The sequence below is a fragment of the Bos javanicus genome, chromosome 1 (assembly GCF_032452875.1).
Source record: "Bos javanicus breed banteng chromosome 1, ARS-OSU_banteng_1.0, whole genome shotgun sequence".
NCBI classification, from domain to species: domain Eukaryota; kingdom Metazoa; phylum Chordata; class Mammalia; order Artiodactyla; family Bovidae; genus Bos; species Bos javanicus.
The window spans coordinates 77,450,780-77,463,818 of NC_083868.1; the positions used below are offsets into that span (position 1 = coordinate 77,450,780).

The 13,039-nt window shown below is 39.4% G+C and overlaps 1 protein-coding gene and 2 long non-coding RNA genes across 4 annotated transcripts in view; 2 read left to right on the forward strand and 1 right to left on the reverse strand.

The window, feature by feature from the left end:
* Nucleotides 1–6,131, forward strand: LOC133245132 (uncharacterized). Its single transcript, XR_009735616.1, has 2 exons — nt 1–116; nt 258–6,131. It is a non-coding gene; the product is annotated as an uncharacterized LOC133245132 (long non-coding RNA).
* The window catches only part of P3H2 (prolyl 3-hydroxylase 2), a 177,622-nt gene that overhangs the window by 50,284 nt on the left and 114,299 nt on the right, over nt 1–13,039 (forward strand). The gene's annotated exons all lie outside the window — the stretch shown is intronic.
* Nucleotides 5,206–13,039, reverse strand: part of LOC133245137 (uncharacterized) — a 26,019-nt gene continuing 18,185 nt past the window's right edge. The window contains exons 1-2 of one of the 2 annotated variants that reach the window (XR_009735618.1): nt 12,228–12,543; nt 5,206–5,466 (exon numbers count right to left, since the gene is read on the reverse strand). This is a non-coding gene — a long non-coding RNA (uncharacterized LOC133245137). Of the gene's footprint in view, nt 5,467–12,227; nt 12,544–13,039 lie in introns of those variants that run through there. The other variant, XR_009735617.1, reaches the window with a different exon arrangement.

Here is a 13,039-nt window from a genome sequence, read left to right on the forward strand (position 1 = left end):
TTAGAACCCCTTCTACATCTACTGATGTATTATGACTTCAAGAGAATGAGATAGAGATCATGTGATGAGAACAGTTTCATCTTGTCAAAGTCAAGTCCATGGGTCCACCGGCTTCTGTAGGTAGATAGACACTTCTTTCCTTCCTATCTCTTCTTTTTCTTTAAAGTTTTTTTTTTTTTGATGTGGACCATTTTTAAAGTCTTTATTAAGTTTGTTACAATATTGCTTCTGTTTTATGTTTTGGTTTTTATACGAAGCATGTGGGATCTTAGTTCCCCAACCAGGGACTGACGAATCTGTACCCCCTGCACCAGAAGGCACAGTCTTAACCCCTGGACCAGCAGTGAAGCCCCTCCCTCCAATCTCAGTGCTAATGCTAATGATACCAACAACATGAAAGGGAATAAAATCAATCTCTATGCAAAATCACAAAATGCTATCGAGATTTTTGACTAGTACCCTAGACCTAGCCTATTTCCCCTAGCCTTCCAAAGGATTTCATGCATTCAATTATTCTTTTTTCTCTCTTATATCTTCAGTTTCTCTATAACCATTGGATGACTGCCATCAGCTCACAAACCTACCTTAATTCACCCATCTTAAAACAAAGAAACCACCTTTGACCTCACTTTCCCTCCATTATCACAACTTTAAAAACTTATCTGGACTTTTCTGTCTCTACTTCCTCTCACCTATTTCAGTGCTGATGCTAGATTTCCATCTATGCCATGCACTGTAATGGCATTCATAAACATCCCCAGTGGTCTACACTTTCTTAGAACTGATGGTCAGTTATCCGAATTAACTTTCTTGACCTCTCAGCTATTATTTCACTCACATGACGTTGTATCTCTAGGGAAACTCTCCTTTCCCTAGCCTTCCTTTCCTTCACTCTTGCTAGATTTCCTTCTATTTAACTGTTTTCTATCTCCTTTGCTGGATCTTCTCTTTTACTTTGCCTCTGAATTTTTGAGTGCTTGGACATTTCAGTCTTTGAAAAGAATGGCTATAATTTTAAAACATAGGAAGGACTGGGAAAGGAAGAAATATGACCATGCCATAAATTTTATAGGAAATTTTCTTTGGCTGGATCTTAGGGGAGGAGAAGAGGAGACTTATTTATAGAAAAGTTTAAAATGTCCCATAAAATATGTTTTATCTACTTTGAGACTAGGAAAAGATTTCTAGGGACTCTGAACCCTCAGAGTGTTTTAACCCTGAAATCAATGAAAAGTAAAGGATGCTCACCTGGTGAGGTCACTGAGCTAATTAAGCCCTGCACTAAAGGTAGCAATTTTGTTTTATTGGGAACCAAAGTCTTAGCAATGTTCCAGAAAAGAAACCAAAAGTGTTTCATAGACTTTCTTATTCTTCTTGGTGTACTATCTACAAAGGGTACAACTCTCTGGTCTGCAGCCAAACCACATGGAGGCCATTGTTCCTTAATTCCCTGAATAGTTACTGAGCTTCTACTTCATGGAAAGCACTGATGGGTGAGGCTGTCTTGGACGAATATGCCAGAGAATATAATTTTTGTTGAACTAATTAAATTGTCACCTATGAAAATATTGACCTCATTAATATGAAGCATTTTTTCCCCATGGTTTCTCAGGATACCACTGGGGATGGAATGGTATATGTAGCAGAACTTTAGAGAGTTATAATAGGAGATTATATCTGGTCTCTGGAAAAAAAAATTGCAACTTCTTTTTAAAAAATAAAAGTCTTAAAATTATACTTATTTTGTTTTTGGATGTAAAAGAATCAACATATAGGGGAACTGAAAATTATTGCCAAAGAAAAAAACTGCATTATATAGATCAGCAAATGTCAGTCTTTCCACTGAGCCAAACAGGTGACCCTTCTTAGTGATAAGCCTTCTTACTCAGAAGTTGCAACTTTGACTATTATAAAACTGGCTCTCTGCTCCTGTTTCATCCTCCAGGAATATTGCACTGGTAGATTGATGAAAGGGTAGTTTTTCAAAGTAGACTAATCTACTATACAGTTTAACTTTATGTGTCTTTGCCAAGTTCTTAGAAATATTTTTTAAAATTAGGAAATTGTCCAGTTTTTATACCAGTTAGGGTTTAAAGTCCAGTTTACCAAATCTGGCATTTTTAATACCCAGTAACTAGGGAAGCCTGGCATGCTGCAGCCCATGGGTCACAGAGAGTCAGACATGACTGAGTGACTGAACTGAACTGAACTGAACTAGGTAATAACTTCCCACCAACATCTATGTGTGTTCAGCAGGGTGAGCTTCCCTTGTGTGGCCAGACCAATGGGGGACTTTTAGTGACCAGTTAGGTTGAGGTATCTGGAGTCTTGACAGCATCAGAGGATGAAACAAGGTTAACTTGCTTACTTTCTTCCATCCTTGTTATTTAATGTTGCTTTTAGTTTTAATTGGCTATTGAAATTTAACAGGTTACTTTCCTTCTCAAGGTCCTTTAGAAATGTTTGCTGATGATAAATCTTTAAAGTTCTGAGAAAGGATGCTTTAAATATTTCTAAAATTATTTATGTTTTTGTAAATACTTAAAAAATAACTTTTTGTTGGACACTTATGGGTGAGAAGGATCGTAAGTATATGCTTAATAGGTAAATGGGTCAGCACCATAGGTAAATTAATATTAAATATCAGAGAGTAACCTCATGAGAGAACCACTAAGTATCAAAAGAAAAGCCCTAGAGAAATGGAGCTGACACCATATGGTGGAAAGGACACTGAAGATTTGTCACTGGGAGTTGTTGTCACTAATTATTTCCTTTTCTTTTGTGTATGGGAGGGGAAAAAATAACTAAAAGGGATATGAGAATCACAGAAGGATTTGTCTCTTTGTTTTTGTGGAAGAAACATGGAAGTTAAGTTTCTAGACTGTGGAAAAAGGCCTCACAGTTATTCATATTTCTCCTTCCTTCTTCTCTTCCTTCCCCTTTCTCCTCATTTACTATTTATTCAATAAATAGTTCTTGAAAGCCATTCATTCTACTAGTTAAAAAGATGGGTCAGATTCACTTTGTGTGTACAAAGACCTAAGAATCTGGTAATTATAGCTAAATGTCAAGATAAACCACTTGTGAACATTCTGGAGAGAATTATTGTTCAGCTAGTGACTTTCAGAGAAAGCTTTGCCCAGAGAATGACATTTGAACTGTATCTTGAAAGGTAGGAGGGGAAGGCATTCTAGGTGGGAGGATCAATGTGAGAAAAAGCCCGGATGAGTGGCTCTCTGGCATTTTTGTTTTTGTTTTCTATGAGTTCTGAATAGGCAAGGCTGGAGATGTAGGTTGGAGCCAGATTGCCCATGAGTTTGAATGACCCATTAAGAAATCTGTAATGTAGATGGTGAGTCTTCAATGATTTTAAGTAGAGGAATGTCACTCTCAGATTTGTTTCATTAAATTGTACAGACAATAGATTGTGAGAGGACAGACTTATATATGACTGAATTAAATACCAGTATTAAATACCAGCTCTTGCAGTAGCCCAGAAAGATTTTCTCATATCATGGTGACAAAGGCAGATATGATGACCAAATATTTCTGGGCTGTTATATATAAAATTAAGGAAATAGTAAAATATATCAAACAATATTTCTCCTTGAATGCTATGTCAGTGAAGGATTTGGCTAGAAAGAGAGAGGGAAAGAAAGAGAGAAACTTCAGTTAGACTTCCATAAGAGCAGGTACAGGGAAAAAAACAAAAAACAAATAAACCTCTGCAATCTTTATTAATATAACCTCTGGCTTTTGTAAAAGATAAACTCATAAATCTCAAGACTTAAAATAATAAAAGTTTAGTTCTCATAAAATATCCAGCTAGTTGTAGGGGATGGTAGGGAATACTATACCATCTTCAACTTCAAAATGGCTTCCAAGGTCATCTTGGATAATTGGCATTGGTCAGCCGGTTGGTAGGCAAGGGAAGAGAGAGTGCAGGATTACCAGGATTACATGGAAGGTTTTGGGGGATCAAACCTGGAATGACATATCTCTTGCATACTTTCCCCACTGTCTAATTCAGTCTTGTGGCCACAATTAATGCAAAAGGGCTGGAAAATATGCTCTAGCTTTGTGCTGAAGATGAAAGGAAAGCAGATTTAGTTAGTGAAAAGCCAGACATTGAAATACTAGCAGTGTCTGCACTAATCCTGGGAGAGATTGGATTCTTCCGAAGAGATCATGCTTTCCTAGAGACCCTGGACATCTTGCTTTCTGTAGCAAGGAATCTTTAGGCAGGGAGTCCTCCAATCAGGGTGAGCCAGCCTACACCCCAACTCTATGCAAAAGCAGCTTTGACCTTGAAGATGAAATTAGCTGAATAGCCCCTAAAGTCTCCTGTTTGAATCTAATATGCTGCATTGCATTTTGAATTTGTTCTTATCTTCCCTGGTGGCTCAGACGGTAAAGCATCTGCCTACAATGCTGGAGACCTTGGTTCAATCCCTGGGTCGGGAAGATCTCCTGGAGAAGGAAATGGCAACCCACTCCAGTAGTCTTGCCTGGAAAATCCCATGGACAGAGAAACCTGGTTAGGCTATAGTCCATGGGGTCGCAAAGAGTTGAACACGACTGAGCGACTTCATTCACTCACTCACTTCTGTATCCAAAGGCTTTGTGTGTACCTGAAGCTTGCCTGGCATAAAACAGGAAGGCTTACCTGTGCTCCTCCAATAGGTCTTCCTGTTATTTCCTCTGCCGGGAATATGCTCAAGACGCCATGTTCGTTTAGAGGAGATTTACAAAATTATACAGAATGGCTCGAATTTCATCTTTTTAAAATGTGAGCATCTCTGACTTTTAACATATACAAATTTAGACCATTGAATCATCTCAGTAAAACCCAGAGCTTTGCCGTTTTTCTCTGCATCTATTCCTGGTGCCTATCAGTGTGCTTTGCACATCCTGATTCTCAGTAAACTTAGGTTAAAACAATAAAAGCATATGTGAACACACAAAGACTGGACAGGTATATGAGATGTTGTTTGTATTTACATCAAGTTACAAAATGTGCCCCTGCTTGAATCTGTTAGTTCTACTCTCAGTATTCAGATCATTTGGCCATTCAGCATTGCCCTGTTTCCCCACTCACTCCACAGAGAGGATCAGAAACAAAATGACCTAATTTTGACCTGGAATTTTGTTGTTGGGAGTGTTTATGCTAAAATTATTTCAGTTTATTTTTTATTCAGCATTGAGTTAAATTTAACTGTTTATTTGGATACATAGCTAATTATAAACAACGTCATGACTAACTCATCACAAAGAAAAGAATGGAAGCTCCTCAATTTCTTTCCTTGCAGAAAATAGTTAAGAAATGAAATGTTTCCTTTAAGACCTCTGCGTCTCTCTTCCCACTTACTTCCCTGTAGATCCCGAGTGACAGCTTTAGTTCCAGAGGCAGCTTGGAGAGTCTCTGCTGGTCACCACAGGCTTCACTTACTCCAAGAATAATATTACCTACGATCAAAACAACCATGACAATGAGGAGGAGGAGACTTGGACACACTCACACATCACTGAACACCAGGGGTGGAAATTTTACCAAAGCACTATCATCTGAATTTCTGACAAAGCACATACCCGGTATTTAATAGAACGTAAAACATTCAAACAGAGCCTTTCAAACCAAAAAATGCAAAACAGAAGTCTTGGAAGCAACTGCAGACACGACTTTTAAAAATAACTTTTTTTTCTTTTAACCAAACAATGTCTGGTGGAGTTGTCCTATTTTTAAAAAACCTTTAGCACTGCAGTCTGTCCTTAGTGTAATATCCAAATGCATTGACCAGCATGAGAGTTTAGCAAAATATCTTTGTCCCAAGAACATTTTCTTTTGCCTTTGGCATCCTGGGAACTAGAATTCTGAGCTTGGGCTTGAAAATAATGAATTCTGAGTCTCTCCAGGGCAGAATGACTGTTTACCTTTCAATAACTCACAGCTCATGCTATCTGACTAACTAGAAGCAACCTGCCCTTTATCGGTAGCTGCATTCCACACATGGCACATTTTTCATAGATTATGAAGCAATTTGTAAAGGTAGAACTTTTAACTTTGAAGTAAAACATCTCGGAAGCCATTTATCAGAGAATGGTTTGGACCCAGTATACTGGCTTAATAGAAACATAGCTTGACATAACTTCTTTTAATACATGAAGATCTGTGGTAATGGAAGCTTTGAACTAAACACAAATAGAATTGTCCCATAAGATTTGTACATGGCTCCCAGTTACTGCCTACCTCCCAATTACCACCTGCCTCCACACTCGTATCTTTTCTCCCAGTGTTGGTATTATACCACTTTAGTCTTCTGTATTCTCTTCTCACAAGTTCATTATATCAGGAACTTGCTCCCTACTGAAATCCCTAGGGATGGTTAGGGCAGAAAGTAGGGTTCGTGGGTATAAGAGATATTTGTATTTTGAGGAAAAAGTTACTCACTTTGAAGCAAGATATTATTTTACAAATGATCAATCCAGGGCACAAAGAGCTTAAGAAACTTAAGATACTTGCCCAAGTTAGTAAATAGAAGAGCTAGGATTCCAACATAGGTGTGGTAGCTTTGCTTTTAAGATGCAATGCTCACACATGAAAATAATGCCAGAATTATTATAATCAGTAAGTATTCACTGGACACCTATAAAGCCTATGATAAGTATAGTTTTTCAACATTCAGTGATGGAAAGGTGGATAATGGATAATGCATTGCCCATGGGGTTTCAGTTATCAGAGCTGTTCTTGAAAATAAGAAATAATTTTATTCACTTACTTAACTTGAATTTGTTAAATGGGGCTAGTCCTTGCAAAACACACTGAGATTAGAGAGTTAAATAGAACGATATGTGCATCCAACTTTCCAGTAGGAAGGAGTGTGATATACCATGTACATCTCTCTACAGTACAGGACACAGGGTTGAAAAGTGCCAAAAGACAGTAAATGTAAATAGCTATGAAATTCACAAGGAAATATGAGATTGAAGGAAGTAGGAATGTACTACTCTCTTTGAGAGTAGTAGGGATGTACTCTCTTTGAGAACAAAGAGATTGTATTCTGTTGAATTTTGAAGGGTGGATAGCATTTGAACAGTTTTGATGTAGGGTGTGTAAGGAATGAAAGACCAGGAAGGTGGACAGGCATTTTACTTGCTTTTTCTTATGTAATTCTCATAACCACAGGTAGTTATTGTTTTCTCTATTTTACCAAGGGGAAAATCGAAGCCTAGACAGACTAAGGAACTTGCCCAAGGTCAGCAGGAAGTATACTGGGATTGGAATCCAAAATTGCATGGATCCTAACATATGTTTTTTTCATTCCATAATACTCTATTTCTTCTGAAGACAATGAGGAACCCTTAAGATTTCTTAAGAGAGGAATACATGAGTATATTTACTCTTTAGGCATCAGTTTGCTTAATGAGTAGAAAGGAGGCAAGACTGAGAGATACTGGTAGCCTTAAGCAGGATATTGATAAAATAACAGAAATAAGAAACAGCCTGTAGAACATTGTGGAGTTGAAATCTGCAAGGCTTGCAATGGTTTAGCTATAGTAGGAGGCAAGGTAAACACAGATTGAGTGACCTGTCTCTATCTCTGGGTTTTGTGGTTAAACTCCATTCCCATCATCCTGCTGCTAGTCTTTGTAATTCCCGATCTTTCCTTGAGCCTTTGGTCTCACTTCTACCTTATCACCTGAAAGATGATGCTGTGAAAGTGCTTCACTCAATATGCCAGCAAATTTGGAAAACTCAGCAGTGGCCACAGGACTGGAAAAGGTCAGTTTTCATTCCAATCCCAAAGAAAGGAAATGCCAAAGAATGTTCAAACCACTGCACAATTGCACTCATCTCACACGCTAGTAAACTAATGCTCAAAATTCTCCAAGCCAGGCTTCAGCAATATGTGAACTGTGAATTTCCTGATGTTCAAGCTGGTTTTAGAAAAAGCAGAGGAAACAGAGATCAAATTGCCAACATCTGCTGAATCATGGAAAAAGCAAGAGAGTTCCAGAAAAACATCTATTTCTGCCTTATTGACTATGCCAAAGCCTTTGATTGTGTGGATCACAATAAACTGTGGAACATTCTGAAAGAGATGGGAATACCAGAACACCTGATCTGCCTCTTGAGAAATTTGTATGCAGGTCAGGAAGCAACAGTTAGAACTGGACATGGAACACAGACTGATTCCAAATAGGAAAAGGAGTACATCAAGGCTGTATATTGTCACCCTGCTTGTTTAACTTATATGCAGAGTACATCATGAGAAACGCTGGACTGGAAAAAACACAAGCTGGAATCAAGATTGCCAGGATAAATATCAATAGCTGCAGATATGCAGATGACACCACTCTTATGGCAGAAAGCGAAGAGGAACTCAAAAGCCTCTTGATGAAAGTGAAAGTGGAGAGTGAAAAAGTTGGCTTAAAGCAAAACATTCAGAAAACAAAGATCATGGCATCTGGTCCCATCACTTCATGGGAAATAGATGAGGAAACAGTGGAAACAGTGTCAGACTTTATTTCTGGGGGCTCCAAGATCACTGCAGATGGTGACTGCAGCCATGAAATTAAAAGACGTTTACTCCTTGGAAGGAAAGTTATGACCAACCTAGATAGCATATTCAAAAGCAGAGACGTTACTTTGCCAACGAAGGTTTGTCTAGTCAAAGCTATGGTTTTCCCTGTGGTCATGTATGGATGTGAGAGTTGGACTGTGAAGAAGGCTGAGTGCAGAAGAATTGATGCTTTTGAACTGTGGTGTTGGAGAAGACTCCTGAGAGTCCCTTGGACTGAAAGGAGATCCAACCAGTCCATTCTGAGGGAGATCAGCCCTGGGATTTCTTTGGAAGGAATGATGCTAAAGCTGAAACTCCAATACTTTGGCCACCTCATGAAAAGAGTTGACTCATTGGAAAAGACTCTGATGCTTGGAGGGAGTGGGGGCAGGAGGAGAAGGGGATGACAGAGGATGAGATGGCTGGATGGCATCACTGACTCGATGGACGTGAGTCTCAACTACCTTATCAACAGAGTTTTTAATAAAAAACATCCATACATCTAGCAGTAAGTAAAATCTACCCATAAACTGTTGACATCAACCTTTTAATGGAATCTGTGTTCTTATGGAACATCAGTTTTCCCTCAGTTGAGATTAGGACATGATGCATTCCCAAACACAGCGTACTTTGTGAATGCTGTCCTGAGGCTGAGGGAAAAATAAACTGGAGAAGGAATTATCAGGCAATTGTGTGGAAAGAAAAAAAGAAAGCAAGGAAGGAAGATGTTTTAGTTTTGTTTTTGATTCCAGCTCAATCTCACATATAAATGACCGTAAATGCTCTATGGTCAGAAACAGCAGCACTGGCTGTGCTGAGAACCCCACCATCAGTAATGAATGTTACTAATGGCTCTTGGTGTTCAGTTCAGTTCAGTTCAGTTCAGTCACTCAGTCGTGTCCAACTCTTTGCGACCCCATGAATCACAACACACCAGGCCTCCCTGTCCATCACAAACTCCCAGAGTTCACTCAGACTCATGTCCATCGAGTCAGAGATGCCATCCAGGCATCTCATCCTCTGTCGTCCCCTTCTCCTCCTGCCCCCAATCCCTCCCAGCATCAGAGTCTTTTCCAATGAGTATTCGCATCAGGTGGCCAAAGTACTGGAGTTTCAGCTTCAGCATCATTCCTTCCAAAGAAATCCCAGGGCTGATCTCCTTTAGGATGGACTGGTTGGATCTCCTTGCAGTCCAAGGGACTCTCAAGAGTCTTCTCCAACACCACAGTTCAAAAGCATCAATTCTTTGGCACTCAGCCTTCTTCACAGTCCAACTCTCACATCCATGCGTGACCACTGGAAAAACCATAGCTCTTGGTGTTATATAAGGGTAATCAAACTAGAGCAAACTGTGCAGTCATTCCTTCCATCCCACCCTCTTTCTACATTTCTAGCACGTTAATGTGTGGATTTTGGCTTACAATCCACTCTTATTTCTCTGAAGTTTTATAATCGGATTCACCAATTTATGAGATAGACGAGCAAAATATACTTTGATGTGAAATCTTTGCTTTGCCCTTGGAGGTATACTTCATCTTAGGGAGTAGAGATCATTGTCTAAATTAGGCTATTGAGACTAAGATGCAGTATATCATTTAGTTACTTAAAAACAGAGAAATGATGATGTGACCAAAAGCACAAACAATTACTAAAAAAAAAAAAAGTTGGAATTAGAGCAAGTAAGAGGGAAATACTTCCATGAGTCAATGACTGTTTAAAATATACAGGAATTTTTTCTTATTTGGCATTGACGTTCCCTCCAATTCCTACAAAATTAGTATGTGAGCTTGAATAGATTTTGTGTTCACTTGTAACTTTCAGAAACTTGGCAGCTTTGACTGTTGAATGAGTTACAATTTAGATATGAACTTCTTTAAAATCTTAAGCCTAATTTAAAAATAGATACCTAGATTAGGTTTTAGCCATATGCTTTATTAGTAGTGACAGATACTGTATTTTTCTAACTGCTACCACTTTCCCTTAACTTCCACCCATTTTAGGAACTTCTAAAGAAGTGAATTTCAGTAAATTTGGTGCTTCCTTCTAAAAGCTACTTGAATACAAACATTTCCAGCTATTTGTTACAAAACTAGGTATTTCTTAGGCATTTGATTATATTTAAGCAAAATGTTTTCATCAAAATGTTTGAAATGCTCAAATTACATATAAAGCCTATGTAAAAAAAAAAAAAATCTTGATTTTGGCTAAAACCTTCATATCTCAGCAGTCCAAGATTATTTCTTTGAATTTCTTCATTAAATTGCAGTTGGTAAAAACTTGTCTTTTCTCTCACAAATGGAACCATAACTCAGGGTTAAGTACGGTTTCTCATAGTTACAGTTTCTCAGTGTAGTTTAGAATCATGATGGTACTCCTTGGCCTTACAAAAACTCAGCTTATGAGAAGAAACCCTCACTTCCACAGTATGAAAAATAATATGTCAGTTAGACTTATGAACATACGTGTGCTGTGAAGAGAGCATGGTTAGGCTTCTTGCGGGATACAAAAGCAAGTTCAAGAATTTATTTGGCCTGGTCCGTTAGTTGACATCAGTTGTTGTTTTATTTTTTCCCCCACATCCTAAAAAGTTCCCAGAACCAGGAGGTCTGCTTTAGCGGGTGGTGTCCAGAGCTTTTGGAGGGTGTGGGTGGCAGATCCAGTGGAGGCAAATTGTCCTGGGAGTCAAGTAGAGCAGTGAAATGAGGGTATGATGGTGAAGAGGAAATTGTCGTTTTTTTCCCCCAGTTCTGACAGTTCATAGCTTTCTCCTTCCTTTGGTCTTTGCTTCTTTCAAGATGCCATTATAGCTGGAGATGCAGGGAGGGAAGGACCTCAATGATGGAAACCAGTGACCTTTTCAATTTTTCATTCTCCAGTGTTGAATGACAATCATGCACTTTTGACATGGCCTCGTGCAGCTGGACTGAGAGTGCAACTGTCTACTGCAGCTGGACTTGGAGTCCCTTACTCATGGAGACAGTCTCTCTATGATATATTTCCCAAACACATCCTGAGCACCTACAGTGTTGCTACAGTTTAGTCACTAAGTCATGTCTGACTCTTTGCAACCCTATGAACTGTAGCCCGCCAGGCTCCTCTGTACCTGCAGTGTACACCAGCTTTATATACTGGAAAGTGCAAGATCTGCTCAAAGAACATACAAACACATGTGAAGACAAGTCATTATGTGGCACTGACTGATGGATAATAGGGGCATGCCAACAGGCCTCTGGAAGCACAGGGTAGGAAGTCACTGCAGCCTCACCGACTGCCATGAAGCAGATGCTTGTCTTCTCTGCTCTAGCTTTGTCCAAGGGAGGTCCTGGGTACCAGGAGGCAATCCCAGAAAATGGTTATTAAAGAGGAACTTCCATCACTGGATGTGTCTTGTTGATGGTTAATGATAATGTCCTCCTTCCGCAATCCATTAAACTATCAGCAGAGGAAAAAGGAAGCCACAGTGTGTCACTACAGAGACTCTCCAACAGAAGCCGATTGATGTCACCCTGCATGAAATCTGGCCTTTGTTTGGTTAGTTTCCATTCTGTGTGTGCCTTCTCTGATCTTTTCCCGACATCCTTTCATTATCTGGAATGGAATGCTGTGACCCTTTGCAACAGAGTTAAAATAACAGCAGTAGCTCAAATGAAGATTGAATTTGCTGACCTTTTTACATCGTCCCTGTAACTTGCTGTCTATCAGCAAAGCAGGAGGCCCCTTCTCCCTCCAGCTTCCAGCATGTGGTTGAACCTGTCAAGACAATACATCACTTTTAAGCTGATATAAACATGTCATCCTTTCCATTCCTGGTCATTCCCCTTCTTGCCCTCACTCGCACTGTTACCAAGTTTTTCCAGCATTCTTGGGATCATTTACTCCTCATTCCATCTTCAGAACTTTGACCCTGGTTGAAACTACAGGAGTCTGTCTCTTGCAGTTCATGTAGATCCCAGCAGATTTTGCCTTAGTTCAGGCATACTTTTACCTCTGAAGGGTCATCAGGACCTATTATCTTAACTGTGAAATTAAAAAGAATTGACTCATAAGATATTTGATAAGTGCTGCTGAACTGTACACAGGAAAGTATAGCATATCTTCATATTATTGGAAAAGGACTAGGTCTTCAACAAGACAGTTAAAAGATATGGACTAAAATCTCTTATGTACAAGGCCCTGTGCTGGCCCCCCTAGGGTACATGTTAAGAATAAGCACTCTCAAGTTATATTCAGTCAGGGGCTAATGATGTGATCTTGAGAATTTCCATGCTCTCCCTTGTACTCTTTTATTTGGGGGAGGGGTGCTCAGAGGATAGCTTTTCATCCCCTTTTTGATCTGCCCTACCCACTCCGGTATTCTTGCCTGGAGAATCCCAGGGACAGAAGAGCCTGGTAGGCTGCTGTCTATGGGGTCGTACAGAGTCGGACACGACTGAAGCAACTTAGCAGCAGCAGCAACTGTTTCTCTATCTCAATTATCC